The sequence below is a fragment of the Strigops habroptila genome, chromosome 1, assembly GCF_004027225.2.
Source record: "Strigops habroptila isolate Jane chromosome 1, bStrHab1.2.pri, whole genome shotgun sequence".
NCBI lineage: Eukaryota > Metazoa > Chordata > Aves > Psittaciformes > Psittacidae > Strigops > Strigops habroptila.
This window is the reverse complement of record NC_044277.2, coordinates 37,653,626-37,669,449: the sequence shown is the minus strand read 5'-3', so window position 1 is coordinate 37,669,449 and position 15,824 is coordinate 37,653,626. Positions and strand designations below refer to the sequence as shown.

Here is a 15,824-nt window from a genome sequence, read left to right as displayed (position 1 = left end):
AAGGACAGTCTGGAGGGGGCTTTGAGCAACCTGGTCTAGCAGGAGGTGTCCCTGCTCATGGCGGGGGGTTGGAACTAGGTGATCTTAAAGTCCCTTCCAAACCACGCTATGATTTTGCTGCATGCTATAAAATCATGAGGGAGGTATTGCATGGGTTCTCTTCCTTGTTACACATGTGGTGGATATTGTTTTGCATGTGTGGGGGGATATAATTTGCCTACTCCTCTTGTGCTATTGCATGGGAGGAGATAGGAGAGAAGAAGGAAGACTAACAAGTTTTATTTGGCTATCTTAAGAAATTTGTTTGCTGGTATCATATATAAGATTTGTATATACTTAATGTTCCGCCCCCTGGAATCTCTGGGTTTTCTTCTGCCATGTTACTGCAGTGTAACTTTAGCAGGACGCAGTGGTGATTTGTTTTAATGCGGTACTGAAATCTCCATTTGTAAATAATCCTGACTGCTGCTGTGTAAGGAGCTGATGAAATGTCTTTACTGGGTCTGCTGCGTATGAAAGAAACCACAACATTAGGCAATAAAAACTACTAACAGAATGTTACGAAACCAAGACCATGACAAAAAAGCAGCATGTTGTGGATCTATCATTTTTATTCTTGGGACAGATTTTATTATTTTTGGAACTATTACAAGACTTATGTTAAATATTGTGGATGATAAGAGGAAACAGACTCTTGGCAAACATGGAAAACCAATTACAGCGTATTACCCTATTCCTCTTCCAACAAAGGAGGGGCGAACCTAAAAGTTTATTCTTTGCTTCCTAGCAGCTGGAGGAGGAGAGGAGGGAGGGAAGTGTTCCTGCTTGAGGATTGGCTTGAGGACAGCGGGTGCTGCTGTAGCAGCCGTACCGCGGGCAGTCCAAGCTGGAGAAGACAAAACCAGCGTGTGCTGCAGTCAGTTCTACTCCAGCCTAAAAAACCTTTGGCAGGGGAGTGCTGATTAAAGAAATACTCTATACTATCAGGTATGCTGTTCACTTAAAAATAAACCTTTAAAAATTGTGTTTCGTTGTAACCTTCAGAACTGCGATAAAGATTTCCAAAACCTTACTGGTTTTGACCAATAAACTGGAACGTGTATCTGATACTCAGACACAGGATTTAACTACTGCATCCTGTGGCTCCATTGATGTAGAGGTGAAATGAGGCATAGGGAAAACGTGCTCAAAAGTTCATGTGGAAATCCCGCCTACTACACTGTACATACATTTGAATTCCTATCCCAAATTACACTTCTAAAGTTGTCCGTGGCAACATGAGTATAGATGAATCAATGCATCAGCATGTTTTGGTGTTCTTTTCCTCTCACAGCATAGTTATGATTTTTAAAATTCCTTCTCTGAAGAGTCAGAGATATAAATGTTTATATTGGGCAGCATGTTGGTGGTGGTCAGGACTATGGTACATTTGGTGTGAATTATAGCAGGATCTAATTAGCCTTTCTTACTTAAGTGAAGCCCAGTACCATATACCGAACTAACTGAAAACTGATCATTCACTTTTCCTAGACTTAGACATAAAATAGTGGGAGGCAGGAAAACCCATGAGAGGACAGCCCAAAGGAGACCAAGGTATGACTCAAACAGTTGTCATTATAACATTGTCCAAGTTAAGAGAGTTGAGCAGAAAGCACATTTTCAGATTATAGCTTGGGAAAGCATGTTCAGATGCGGGAAGCATCTGCAATAACGTTACTTACAAGACAGTTACATAAGAAGGGTGCTCAGGAAGACAACCCGTGGGGTTGCTTGTGGTCACCCGTGAGGATGATGCAGGCAGAGGCTGTCAGTTTAATACGCATGACCCAGCAGCTGAGCACCACCACCCATGTGCAGGGCTGGTGCTGCTGCAAGAGGACCCGAGCACCGGGCAGCTGTGATGGAGCAACTTTGAATTTGGGCACCCTGTTGCTGTCTGTAATACTAAGACTAGAGTTGAGGCAGTGTCCAGAATCTGAGGACAGGTACAAGTGGTTTTTAGGACCAGAGATGGGAACAGAAACAGCAGCAGAGGGCATGGGGAAAGTTAACTTATCAAGTGCTGGCTTAAAAAATACTTGAATCCACACACAACCCATGGTTGGGATTGTTGTATACAGATGTCTCTAATGTAGCTGGAAGCATGTTTTTCTGTTTCTTCTATTACATTTTAATTTGTGAGGATGCCAGGACTTCACTCCTGGGTTGCTGGTTAAGTTCCTGTCAAAAGTGCTTAGGATGGAGAGTATGGGAACAAAAAAGAGTTTATGTTTCTGGTGGCCTTCAGAGTCAGTCCCGCACCTCTGAGCAAAGCGTGACCCACTCACCTGAACTTACCGGTCACCCATGAAGGTCTGTGGCCCATCAGTGGGGTACAGAAATCCAGCGAGCAGGCTGTGTGGATTCTCCCTGCCCTATGTTGGCCAACCCTCATCTCCCAAGCCAAACATTCCGGCACAGAAACTAAAATGCTTGTGGTGTCTTCCATAGCTATTGCTGTGAAGCAGAAATGAAATCTGTGAAGTACGTGCAGTATTGTAATCCTGTCCTTGATGGTTTTCTGTAAAGCCTCGTAACTTCAGAGACAAGGGCACCCCAACCACTGAAGAAAGTCTGTGTTACGTCACAGCACTGACCACTGTGCATCATAAACTAGTACTTTGGCATTTTCTCTGGATTACAATCCAAGTTCAATTCTATTTTCTTTCCAGTTTTCAGAGCTTTGTGTCTTGTTTCTTGTATGTTTCTTCGCATCTTCTGTACCTTGATTCGCTTCCTTTTTGTTACATCTCCCACATTTGCCTTTCCTCCTTGGAGTTTGGGGGCGGGCAGCTGTTTAGGGGGAATGATTCAAGAAAGGGAGCTGCATATTTACAGTCACTGTTCTTCTGAAAGACCTTTATTACTGGTAAAAAAGAGTAACTTCAGTTTGTCTACTCTGGATGAAACGATGTTTGCTAATAACACTGCTGCTATATAAACTTAACATAGTTGGTCACAGACCCACCCGTTTACCTCTCTTGAGAACCTGGGAGGAGCACAGGAGCCATGAGGACACTTACCCAGCTGTGTCTCAGGGAGACGTGCCACAAGGCTGGATAACCACAGTTGGTGGGAAGAACCCCTGGATACAAAGCATTTTGCAAGGTTGAAGGTTTGCCTTGCGGACAGGCTGGCATGGGGGCCACTAAATCCCCTTGCCTAGGTCACCCACTAGCAGTAGGCGGCTTTAGTACAATCACAGGAGAAAAACGCAGCTGCATACTAGCAACTTTTGTGGCCAAGCACCATCTGAGTGGTGGGGGTTTGTTTCTTTTGGGGCTTTATTTTGAAAGGTGTACATAACTTCATTCCATCCTACTAACTTCCCAGTTTAATTCGATTGCTACGTAAGGCAAAAAGCTGTTTTCCTTCAGTGTCAGAGGAACTCTGAAGTTCTAAAGTCGTTGCGTTACTGCTGCTCACCAGACGTGAAGGGAATTCGTTCAGGGTTGCAGTAGAGGAAAAGCTGCTACTGAAACTACTGCTTCATGAGCCAAGGAGTGAGCCTGCTTGCTGCAGGAAGGCGGAGACCTCTCCTATTATCAGGGTGCTGGGAGCCGGTCTGTTAAAGCCGTCTCCTCTTCCTGCTCCACAAGGACAGACGGAGGCGTCTCTCTGAGGCAGGCAGAGCAGCAATGTGAATACTCCCCAGGCTTATCAACCACTATCAGCTGGGATCTGCTGTTTGCTCCAGACTCCACCTTCGCTTGGAAAGTGTTTGCAATTCCATGAGGTAATTCTTCCTCCCGGCGCTGTGGCTCGTTACCACGACCATGTGCTCCTACCATAAGGCAGGACTGAAACTGAAGAAAGCCTTTCCCGGTATCCATGTGCCGTAACTTCCTCTTTCTCCACCCTACGGCTGTGCTCCACGTGTTTTCGCTCCTGCCATGCCGAGGGCGGGCGGTCAGGGAGGCAAGGAGGGTGAAACACCGCAGGCCGAGCAGCCCCACCGTCCTCCCGCCCCCCATACTGCCCGACCAGCCGCCCCGCTCGGGCCTGCCCGGCCACCAGGGCCCGCCCGCCCCGAGCCGCCGCCGGTTGTGAGGTAAAACCCTGCCCGGCTGGCACCGAGCCCCCCGCGGCCGCTGTAAATCCGCGTTATTCTGATTTAGCTCGGGTTGATGAGGAACAGGTCCGGGCTAACGTACCATAAACGCCTATTAAACCGAAATAAATATGCCTACAGGGGACTGAAGTTAAACGGGTGCAGCTTTGCCTGCGCGGGGGAGCCGGCCGCGGCCTCGACGGGTATCCACACAGGCTTCCGGGGCCGGCGGTCGGGCTGGGCCGGGCCGGGCCGGGCCGGGCCGGGCTGGACACTGACCGCAGCGCTCCGGGGACGCGCCGCGCCGCCGAGGGGCGGGAGAGAGCCGGCCGCGCGGCGCTCCCCATTGGCTAGCGGCCGCGCCCAATCACCGTGGCCGGGCTTTCCTTCCCCTGGCGGCGGCTGCCCGGCCGCGGTGACGTGCGCGGAGCGGGCCCGGGGGATGCGGCTGCGCCTGTGGCGGGTGGCGGGGCCGGGGGTTCCCCCACAGCCCTGTGGGAGATGGGGCATTGCCCCGGTGGCCGGGACCGCCGCCCCAGCGCGGCCGTCGCCACGGCAACCCCCGTCCCGTGGGGTCGGGGGGATGGCGGTGCTGGGCCCGCCCGGGGAGGCGGCTGTCACCGGCTGCCCGCCCTGCCCCGCGGCCTGTTCGCCCGCTGCGGCAGCCCCGCGCGCCTCTTCGAGCACCCCTGGGGGTCCGGGGTTGGCGGTGGCCTCGGCTGGGAGCGGGGCCGAGGGGAGCCGGGTGCCGGGGTCCCCATCTCGGCCCCACCACCGTGGCGTCAGGCAGAAGCGGCCGCCCCGGACACCCGATGGCTTGAGGAAACGGGCCCGTCGCACACGGGGCCGGTCGTGAGGTGGCCGCGACTCCAGGGCCCAGCCCACCACAGGAGGTTGAACTTTTAAAGGAGAGGTTCGGGAAGGGGCAGGAAGCCGGGCTGGCACTCTGCATGCGGATTCCCCAGCGCTGCAACAGCCAAGGCAGCTGTCGGTGGATTTAAGCGAGGCCATCCGGGGACCCCCCTTCACGTTGTGCTTGCCCCGCCAGCAGCGGTGAGCGTTCTCCCCTCGCTACACGGGTGCGGAGCCGCGCTGTTGTGGGAGTGCAAGGAGATGGGGGCGACTGAAGTTCCCCTGTGACCTGGGGCTGTGGTGGTCACCCAAGGACAGCCCAGCTTCTTCCCCCCTGCCCCGAACCTCTGACCCAGCTTCACCTGGCTCATCCCTGACCTGTATGTTGTAGCACCTAGCCAGCTCTGTGACTGCCTATTTACAATGAAGACCCAGTATGGACATTCTGTTTGGAAAAATCACAGGAAATTTTGGGGTTTTAACATCATTCACTGCATTTTATTATTTATAATGCTCTCTCAAAAATAATTTCTAGTTCTTAAGTTATAAAGTCATTGCAGTGGAGGAAAACCCCTTTCTTTCATTTTACTTCTGTAAACACAGCACTGCACCAGCTACTAAGGGAAAAAATGACTGTTACACCTGAACCCAGGACAGTTTGGCAAAATGAAGGTGAAAAAAGAAGCAGTGGAGAAGAAATATTTTGATATTTAAGTGGTTAGGGAATTAAACTTTTATGTCTGTAAAGTTTTTCACAACATCAGCAACAAGTACACGTTTTTACTGTCACCTAATTTAGTTGTGAGCGCAGCAAGAATCCATCCGATTTATACCCCTGCACATGCCTTCTGTATTGATACCGGCTTCAATTTTAGTATAAACTAGATTGGCCTCATCTAACGAAAAAACAACGTAGAGAAATTGGAAATTCCCCATAAAGTCAACTTTCATTAATGAAAAATCTTCCATGGATGATTCTGTACTAAATGTGATGCTTATGCAGTGAAGTTTCATCTTACAAAGATGAAATAACGTTTTCTTTTTGCTCTAAGTCTTAATGAAGTGCTTGAAAGTTGACATTGGGCATGGTTGGTGTTTGCCTGGATGACAACTTCAGTTTTCCTTTGCTTTTTGGACAGGTAGAGCTCACCACAGGCATGCCTGAACATTCTGAGCAGCTCATCATTGAGGAGGCAGATAACTAAACTGTAAGCTCAAAGTGAAGCCATTTCACCGCTCAGGGATGAACACCTCTTCTCCTTTTTCGACCTCCTGGCATCCCTAGTTTAGGTGGGTTTAAATAAATGGAGAAACATATTGCGTGCAGTGCATACTTTTGGGTACACACTAATGTTATGTATACATTGAAATGCTGTTTAATAGAAAGACAAGCAGCATCTGAAAAGCACATAAGCCTAATTGATTCCAGGCACAACTGGCCTGGATTTTGTTTCCTCTTATTCCAACTTTCTGACCTTGTAAAAATTATCTTGATTGTGTTATACTAAAACAAGGCCATGATCTTGCAAAAACTACCATGTGTGCTAGCGCTGAGAAGTACCCAGTGAAGCGCAGTGCGGGGAACAAATGTCGACAGCGTTAGGCCCCAAGTTCGTTTGTTTGTTTTCCTTTGCTTATATCTAATCATGGTGAAGCAATAGTCTCACTTCTGCTAAAAGCTGAATCTGGGGTTTCGTTGTTAAAGGAGGTGAAAAACATGTAGTAAAACTTGCGATTTGAAGTGAATCATAATAGGTTTTAAGTTCTTACAGCAGTTTAAGCTGCTGGGATTTTATGGCATTTAGGAGAAGGGGAAAAACAGTGAGGGTTTAAAAATATGCATTGCCTTTAATTTTTTTGAGTACTTTAGTGTGTGTGTGTCTGTGTGTGTCTGTGTGTGCAGTGGTATCTTTGTTTTTCAGAAGATTGTTTCTAGGGATTGCTAGGAAAGCTGAAGGACTTACTGGCTTTGATGATAACCCTCATGATACCGTTGTGCCTTTGTATAAACATGTAAAAAAAAAAGACCTAGGACAGCCTCAAGTGTTGGATGTGCTGCTGGTTTGGGCACTGGAGAACTTGCGAGTATAATTATATTTTCTGCTTGACAAAAATCCAAGGCCCAAGTACAGTGATCCTTTTATTGCAGTAACTGCTGCTGCTGCTCCTTCTATTTGGGAATCTGCGGCTTGCTGGCCCTAAATGTCTGTGGAGAGCTGTGACAGAAAAATGTCTCTCCAGCATGGTGAACTGAACAGATGATCCCTCTATTTCTCTGAAGGCTCTCCTTTTGGTTTTGTTTTTCAGGATCAAGAATAAACTATGCATTTGTGCCTTTATCAGCAAGGCTCCCGTGGGGCAATCCTCGTAAGCGCTGGTAGCAAGGAGGCTTATAAAAAGCAGCTCCAGGTGGAAGCGGGTCTTTTCCTGCTCCTCCCTCCATCCTGCTGCAATTCCCTTTCATCCAGGCCCAGAGAACTGCCTGCCTTTCAGACTGAGCTACACATGTAAGAGAGTTGTGGCCACTTGAACCAGGTATTAGACTAGCTAGCTTTAGTTAGTGTTGATTCGCTGATGTTCTGGGGAGTTTCCTTGCATATGGTGTAGCATGCCAACTTAATGGTGGTCATTCAACAGCAAATGTAAATTAAAAAAACAAAGCCTACCTCTAAAGAAAACGAGCAGCTTTGATGCATCTTTAAACTTGGTTTCTAAGAAGTTGGTGTTGATACAGCTGCCATCGTGTTGAGGCTTTTTAGCTCCCTTGTCAGCATTTCTTATTTCCCTACAGAATGCAAAGTGGATGTGGTGTGTGGTGTATTATTTATTACATAAAAAACCTGGCAGCATGTGCGGTGTTCTGTCTCAAAAGTCATGTTGGAAACCTACTACACCACAGATTAAACAGTGAATATTAGTGCTAACACTGCATCTGTTGTCTTTATCTTCTAGCAACTGTTTTACAACTTTTCTGTTAAGTTGCAGACAAACCCTGCCGCCTTAGAAGCTGTGATACGATCTGTGCTCTCAGTGCAAAAAATACAGCATGTTCTGGCTTGTGTTTTTTAAGAGAGAAAACAATTGGTTCATTGCACTTAAAAGTTGTGCCATTCGGTGCAGCACTACTGAAGTGAGCAGCCTAGGAAGTGTGATCCATGGCGTTAGGGATGCCGCGCACATCCCCTCCCTCCTCTGCAACCAGGGGGTGAGGCCACCAGCTCTTCCTGCCTGAACTGAACTAAGTGAGTTCTGTTCCTCTGCCAAGAATGTAGAAGTAAATACAGTGATCGTGTAAGTTACTTGTAATACCCAAAGTATAAACAAACTTGTGCATAGGAAAGGTGAGTTTCTGGCAGGTATTCCAGGGGAGTTCCCTCAGCACTGCAGAGCTGAGGCATTCATCTTTAAGGATAGAACAAATTTTAGATACCTACACAAGACAGGAACAGAAAAGGTGCAGAGTGGAGGGATACAAAATGAGGGGTCAGCTGCTGCTGGTGGTGGTGGTGCTTTTAACACTGGCCGGTGGCTCTAGGTTTATTTCTTCACGACTGGCACTCGGTGGTATCGAACACCTCTACTTTCAAATCAATACATGCTGACAACAAATACTTGTCAGCATGAATGACAAGTACGCAGCGTTTCGTGGCATCAGATCTAACATGTCCACTATGAAACATATGCGCGAAGTGCGGTGTTCCTCAATCCGGGAGTTGGTCCTTTCAGAGTACCTTGTGTTAAATTCAGTTTTAAATTTAGTATTTGTAAGGTTCAGTCCCTAGTGCAGTGTTTTAAATACTTGGGTGATCAAACTCTACTTAACCAGGCACTTCTGTCTTTGCTTGCAGTGAAGTGCTGCGCAAAGGATACACATTTGGCTGGATTGTGAGAAACTGTAAAGACCACACAACTAAGTTTAAGTACTTATATGCTTGCTGAATGTGTCTCACACTTTCTGAATGTCCCAGGCCCCCCAGTAACTAATGAAGGCTGCAGTGGGAGCGCGTTCTCCTTTTCCTCCATATTATGCTGTTTCCATAACAGAGTATTGATTCATATTCAGAGTTGTGGCCCATCTCTTAAAGTGTTCTGTGCCAGTGAAATCAAGACCACAGTTGACAACTTTGCTGCTCTGTCGCAGCAGAACTCTTCCGTGAGCTTTAAGCCTAACTATGTATGAGGCTGTTTTCTCAGGGGCGGGTCTGAAATAGTGGAAAGAGCAATTTATTTTACTCTCTCTATAAGCATACAGCAATTTCATGTTTGTCCCCTTTATCCTTCTGAAACCAAATTTTCCATGCACACCCTTCTGGAAAAACAAAAACATGCGAAAGTGAAATGATAATCAGTTTCTTGGAGAAATCAGGGTAGATGGTTAGAGGGAGTTTGTAGAGAGAATCAATAACAGAATAGCAGTGAGCAATGCAATGCTTTTGCAAAATGCAATGCTCTCTTAGGATTTATCAATAGGTGGCATATGTAAGTCATAGAGAAAGATGTGAGGATGGCTCCAGTAAGTACCGGCGAAGCCTCAACTGCAGTATTGCCTTTGGTTTCATGTTCTGTGCTGAAAAATTAAGTACAGGACAAGGCAAGACAAAATAAGAGATGTAGGCTATGAAAAGAAATGGTGAAGGAAGAGAGGATGTTGAATGTTTAGAGGGGAGTTGCATAAATTTTCCAACGTATAAAAGGTTAGAAGAGGTTTGATCAACTTTTTGAATGCTGGGGGAAAGATGAGATCTGTACAGAGGGAAAATGTCTCAGACCGGCTGTTGGGAGGGTGGGAGGATGATTTAAGTTGGGTATTAGGAGAGGAGGAGGAGATGCAACAGCAATAACTTTTAAATCGTTACAGTGAAATACCAGAACAAGCTCCTTAGGAAGTTCGGGTATCTGCTTCACGGAGGGTTTCTAAGAACAGGTTAGACAAACATCTGTTGGGGATTGTCTGGGGCTACTTTATCCCATCTGCGTGCGGCCGGGGGGGACCAGATGGTCTCTTCAGATCCCTCTCAGTCCTCTTCCTAGAAGTTTACCAAGCAGCGAGGGGAGTGGACCCGAGTTTAATGAGAAAGCAGTATCATCCTGTTAGTTGATCCGCCTTCAGAGCAGAAAAAGAATCTGAGAGAAACCTCATCTAACTTAACTGTATAAATAAGTGCAGTTTTTTTAAATTGTTGTTGACTTGCAATTTTATGAAGCATTTACAAAAAATACATGGAAAAGTTATAAAACTGAACATATTTAAAGTGTTCGTTACTGCATTTGTAGTGTGACAGTCTCGAGAAACAATTGTAAATGCACTTTTTCTTGGTGAACATAAGGAGAATAATAAGTTTATAAGTATTTTGATAAATATGTGTTTGGCCATGGGTTTTAAATGGCCTCCCAAGTAACGACAGCATGAGTAGGTATAGCTGGGAATGTTGCACCTGGGTGCTCCTTGCATGTGCAAACCCAGGAAGTACCCGTGACAAGTCCCTCTTGCTCCCCAGTCCACAGAAGGAACAAGTTATTCAGCACCTGCTCTGACAAATCTGTCTTGAAGGACAGCTGAATAGAAACATGAAAGTCAGCGTCGTGCTTCCTCGGCAGGTGAACGTGGTGACTGCGGTGGTGTTTCCCTCCCTGCCTCCTTCCCTCCCTCCCCGCCTGCCTGCCTGCCTCCCCCGGGCTGCGCGTTGGGAAGTTCCAGTGAAATATAGCTCCTGTGGAAAGTCCGGCTCAGAGCGAGCGAGGAGGAGACGTGACCTCTCGGCGGCGAGTCAGATCCAATTTTACAGGCAGCTCTGAGTCAGGGTGGAGCCTGTGAACTGAACTTTGTGTTTAAGAAGGAAGTGATGTTGGTGGCAGCTTGTGTTGCTAAGCAGATGAGTTGCCGTATTTTTATGTCAGCTGACAGTTTCGTCGGGTGTGTGACTTCATTCTTAGATACAGTCAGTGCCTTCCATTTATTAAGGACAAAGGTCACAAATTGTCGGTACTGCGATCGCCACGTCTCTCCATATAAGAAGAGGTATGTTCCACTGAGCCGTCAAAGATGGAAACGGGACTCCTTAATGCTGCTTCTGCACGATGAAAACAAAACCAACTGTGAGACTGTCAGTTCATGTCATGGTCCAAAAGTGAACGTCCTCACGAGCGGGGATGTTGTGGACTAGGTCAGTTCTGCAGTGTTGCTCCATTTTTATAGGAGCTCACTACTGTTCCCTATTAAAGAGATGGTCCATCTAACTGAGTGTCTCATCTCCAGCAGTAATGGGAACTGGGGGCTGAGGTGAGCAGTCGGGCACTGGCCTGTTAAGTGGGAGTTTAGGTGGAAAGCTATGTGATCCTGCTTGTACTTCAGTAATCTAAGTGGCGAGTCTGGGAAGGAGAACGAGTTGTTTACCACCTCTGTGCCGCTGGCACTGCAGCGGGTGCTGCCTTCCAGCAGTCCAGATTGTCACCAGGAACTGGCAGTACCCAGGCAGCAGCTCCAAGAGACCTGAAGGGGAGCGTGCAGGGTCGGGGCGCCTGCCCACAGCTCTGTGTGTGCCCACACAGTCACGATGTGCTGTCTCAGGTGGCTTTTCCACCTATTCCCCTCATAAAGTCTTCAGTTACATCCTTAAGTTAGCCTTGAGAGAGCCATGTGTTGTTATCCTTGTTCTGAGGGAGGTTACTGTATCAGAAAACTTCCACAGAAAGGAATGAATTTTGGGAGTAGTATTCTTTCTGCTGTTGTTGTGTTCCCAAGGGTGAGGCAGCGGGGAAAGCTGATGTCCCTTGGAGAGCTTTGCCCCCGTACGGCCTGGCAGGTGAGTGCTGCTTGGGCACGAGTTGCTGGGGCTTGCTGCCCCTCTGCTTTTCTGGTTCAGTTCCTCCATTAAGGAGTTCCCTGCCACAGAAGTGGCTGTTTGGGCCAGTTCCAGCTTTTGTCACTCCGGCTGGCTTGAGTTTCAAAAAGAAAACCCACGACACAACCCCCACACAAGTGTCTACCCTGGCTTGCCCTCCGTTCCCTTAGCTTGCTGGTGCCACAGGGTGGCTCCTTGCAGCACTTGTATTTCTACTGCTTTTAGCTTTCCAGCTGAAATCATTAAGGTTTTTCGCTCTGATATGAGTCTGCTGCTTCCTGGAACTAACCAAAATCCACGTGCTCTCGATGTTTCAGCGTGCTGTGCTCTGCTCTGAAAAAGGGATTTCTTCTGAAAAAGGAATACTGTTTTCTTTTAGCATATGGCACACGGTTATTGTCTGTGCCCTTTTGGCCACTGCACCCCCTCAGTCTCCTGTGCTTCCACTGCTGCCTAATTTTTGAGAAGCTTTGAGTAAAACTTTCACTTGTGAAAGAAAAAGAAACCATTTGGTTTTCTCGCTTCACTTGGCTGCAACAATGTTCAGAGATTAATAAAACGTGAGTGTGTGTCAGGGTTGTGGGATTTCAGAGCCAATTCCCACCAATCATGGGACAAAGCATGATGCCTTAGCTTGTCTGAGGCCATGAAATGGCATCCCGAATACCAAGCTCGGAAGACAGCTACTCCAAGCACAAGCTTGAGCTTCTGGTGCAGTTTCACATCTCTCCTTGCACAAAAAGAATTAAAAGAAAGGCTGCGAGATGAAAAGTTGCTGAGGTTTGGGTACATCTGTACAGAACTTCCTTGGGAGCTGTAAGCTCCTTCATCAAAGCCAAAAAGCCCTTTGGAAGAAGCCAGCTGGAGGGTATGGCACGAGCACAAGTACTTTCTGGTGGAACTGAAGCAGGGTTTGGACCGAGCAGGTGAGGAAGCAGATGTACTTAACAGAGCTTTCCTCAAGCCGGGTGGGTTGCTCTGAGCTCTCTGTGCATAGCCCTCAGCATTATCAGCTCTCAAACAAGCCGAATACCTGGACCAGGTTGTCGGAAAGGCATGGACTGCTGGGGCCTCGTGGCCCGAAGGTCTTAGGGCACATGGCTTGCATGGGCACCCGGCGTCTCCGAAGTGACAATGTCTAGACCTTAAGATCACATTTCACTATACCCGCCCGTTAAAACAGATGCTGGTTCTTCAAAGGCTGCTGAATAAATAAACCCCCTTTGTATTTCCATGTGATACTACATCGTTTGCATTTTGTAATACTAATGTTTTAAAACAGATGTAAATGCCGCTCGGTAATCTCTGTGCTGTACTTCTTACGGAGTACATTAACTTATCTCTGTGTAACGATGCCTGTCATACTCAGTGACTTGCTCAGCTTTACACAAACTATCCCCACCTTGAAAGTTCACCTAGTTAGTTAGGTAAAGCACAGCACTTTGCTGGGTTTGGTTGGTACACATGCCCTTGCTCTGTGACTGCTGTTGAAATTCTCAGCCATTAATGCAAATTCTTTCTAATCTGCGAGCCAAATGGCTGCCTGCATCAGATGGAGTGTTCCGTCCCAACAGCACACAAAGGCTGGGGTGGCTACAAGTGAATTTTCATCTCTGTCATCTCTTGGATATTTTAATAAGCTGCTACCAATAATGTTAATCACGAAGACTGCCATGTTGCTGTTTCCTCACTCTCCTACAGAGCTGCGAAGCGCTTGTTGGTAAGTTGGGGACTTACAGCTTTCTCCTTGGGGACTGGCTGAAGCACGAGTTAAGGTTTCAAAACTTTTTCCTCCATAGCAGCTACGCAATGATGTGTTTCATCCATGGCTGGTATGACCGTTGAGTACATGTGTGTGTGAACATGTGCCACCCCTGCACCACTTCCCACGTTGGGGTGGCGAAACCCTGGCCACACTTTTCCTTACGCTCCGTCTCCTGCTGCTGCCGAGGAGCTGGAGAGCGGCTGTAATTCTCCTCGTGCTGTGAAAGTGCCGTTTGCAGATTCGCTGAACCCGGGACATTCTGTTTCTTCTCATGTAGGAGACTCCCTTCACATTTTTATTACCCGAGTAGCGAGCCAGCTGGTTTCATAGGCTGCGGCCTGAGGATGACTTATGGGACCCGAGGAGCTGGTTCTGTGCCTTCAGCAAGAGACTGGTGCGGTTTTATTCCCTTGGAGCAAACCTCTAAGTAAGTACCCACACGTGTCCCCTCTCATGGCTGGTGCCAGGCTAAAATACTTCTTTTTTCAAGAAATGCTGCGTTTCTTTGATTGTCTCACCCTGTCACCACGATGTTCTTCAAGCACTTTTCACGCTCGGAAGCTTTGCAATCTGATTTCTGCTCAACAAGAAACCGAAACAAGTTCTAGAGGGAGCAGCAGCGAGGCTGCTGGCAGTTGGTCTCAGAATGAGTTTCTCTTGCCCCATAATCTTGGAGAAGTTAAATCTTTGAAAGCGAGGGGAGTTTGGGGCGATCTTACACTACACCAGGGCACTCAGCTGCCGAGTGAGGGGTGCAGTTAAATGATGCACACAGAAAACCAGCCTTCCGGGGAAGTGTTTTTGGGCTGTTTACTCTCTGGTCTGTCAACACACTGCAAGAGAAAACAGAAGCTGATTACATTTAGTACCTTGGGAGGATACCTGCCTCTGGGCAGGGTTGGGTTTTGGGGGGTTGTTGTTTGCTTTCTTCTTTCACAAAGTAGAGAAATGCACATTAAAAATAGAGCACTTGTAAACAGAGCAAATTTGGTGAAGGTGTACTGGGGGCATGTGCTGCTTCGGTGTTTGTTTTCTTTTAAACGCTATTTCCACTTGCTATTTTTAACTTTATGGAAGGCCACGGTGAAGAACAGGGAGCGCATTCTGCCGCACCACCACGTGCTGTCGGCTTTCCAACACGTTTTTCAGCGGGAAGCACGGGATGGTGTCACCTCCCCGGCTGCCGGCCCCTCGCTGCTGCGTGGCCTTGCCTGCCACAAACCACCTCTTCTCCCGAAAAGGTGCTTTCCCCCGAAACCGAGGAGGGGTTGAGTAGGCCGGACGTGCATGACGCGATGTGGGAGAGTCCCAGACTTCCTCTGGAGAAACCCGAAACATGATTTGGGCTTTAGCGGCCCTCACACGCCAACGTGGACGCCTGGATCGACAACAGAGCTGATGACCCAAGAAGCCCGAGGAGCTTTTGGCATTCACCTTGCCCACGTCCAGCTCCTGACTTACTCACTGTGTGTTAAGCGAGTGTAGAGGAAAGGCTGTGAGAGATCCTATGAGGATGATGTCTCTCTTGCTCCTTTTAGGGATATGAGTGTGGGTGCAGCAGTGGCCCCCAAAAAGGAGCGGGGGAGCGGGAGGAGGGTGCCCTGCTCAGCACCACAGGAGTTGGGTTTTCCTTCTCCAACTTGCTACAGACAGTGATGGTAAAAAGTTATCTCGTCAAACAGCTCGCTGAGAATTCCTGTAATGCGGAGCATCTTTATGCTGGGTTTACATTTTAATCCCTTTATTCTTTCAAGATGCTGATTTAAGTTTCCAGAGCGATGCAGGGAAGACTGTTAAAGCGTGCTACTGGTAATCACTTTTTTTGCTGGGATTTGTCTGATTTACTTGCCGAATGAGTTTGTTTCGGTTCGTATCACGGATTTGAACGCACAGCTTACAAACACCACACCACCAGGGCTCGCCAGCCCTCCCGGTCCCGGTGCGGCGCGGGGGACACACACACAGGGCTGCTGCCGCGGGCGGGCAGCACTTAATGGCCGCTTCCTTTTGCGAACCCGACCCGCTCGGGACAAAGTCCACCCGACATCGCGGGCTGGAGCGATCCTGTCCTTGTCCCGCCCCGCCTGGCCCCGGCGGCGGGGCGCGGGCCGTGGGGGGCGCGGTGCCCGTGCCCTGCGCGGCCGGGGGCAGCGGGTGCGGGGCAGGCCGCGGGGGGCCGCGCAGCCGCCCGGGGCTCCCTCGGTTCCACTTCGCCGCCGCGTTTGGGAAGTTGGAAGCGCAGCGGTGACACCCACCCCCCCCCCGCGCCGCGCTC

At 48.5% G+C, this 15,824-nt stretch overlaps 1 long non-coding RNA gene across 1 annotated transcript; it reads left to right on the top strand.

The window, feature by feature from the left end:
* The first annotated feature begins 4,793 nt into the window (after positions 1 to 4,793).
* On the top strand, positions 4,794 to 9,205 carry LOC115619340. The gene is made up of 3 exons (XR_003994977.1): positions 4,794 to 5,143; positions 6,082 to 6,232; positions 7,250 to 9,205. It is a non-coding gene; the product is annotated as an uncharacterized LOC115619340 (long non-coding RNA).
* Positions 9,206 to 15,824: the final 6,619 nt, after the last annotated feature.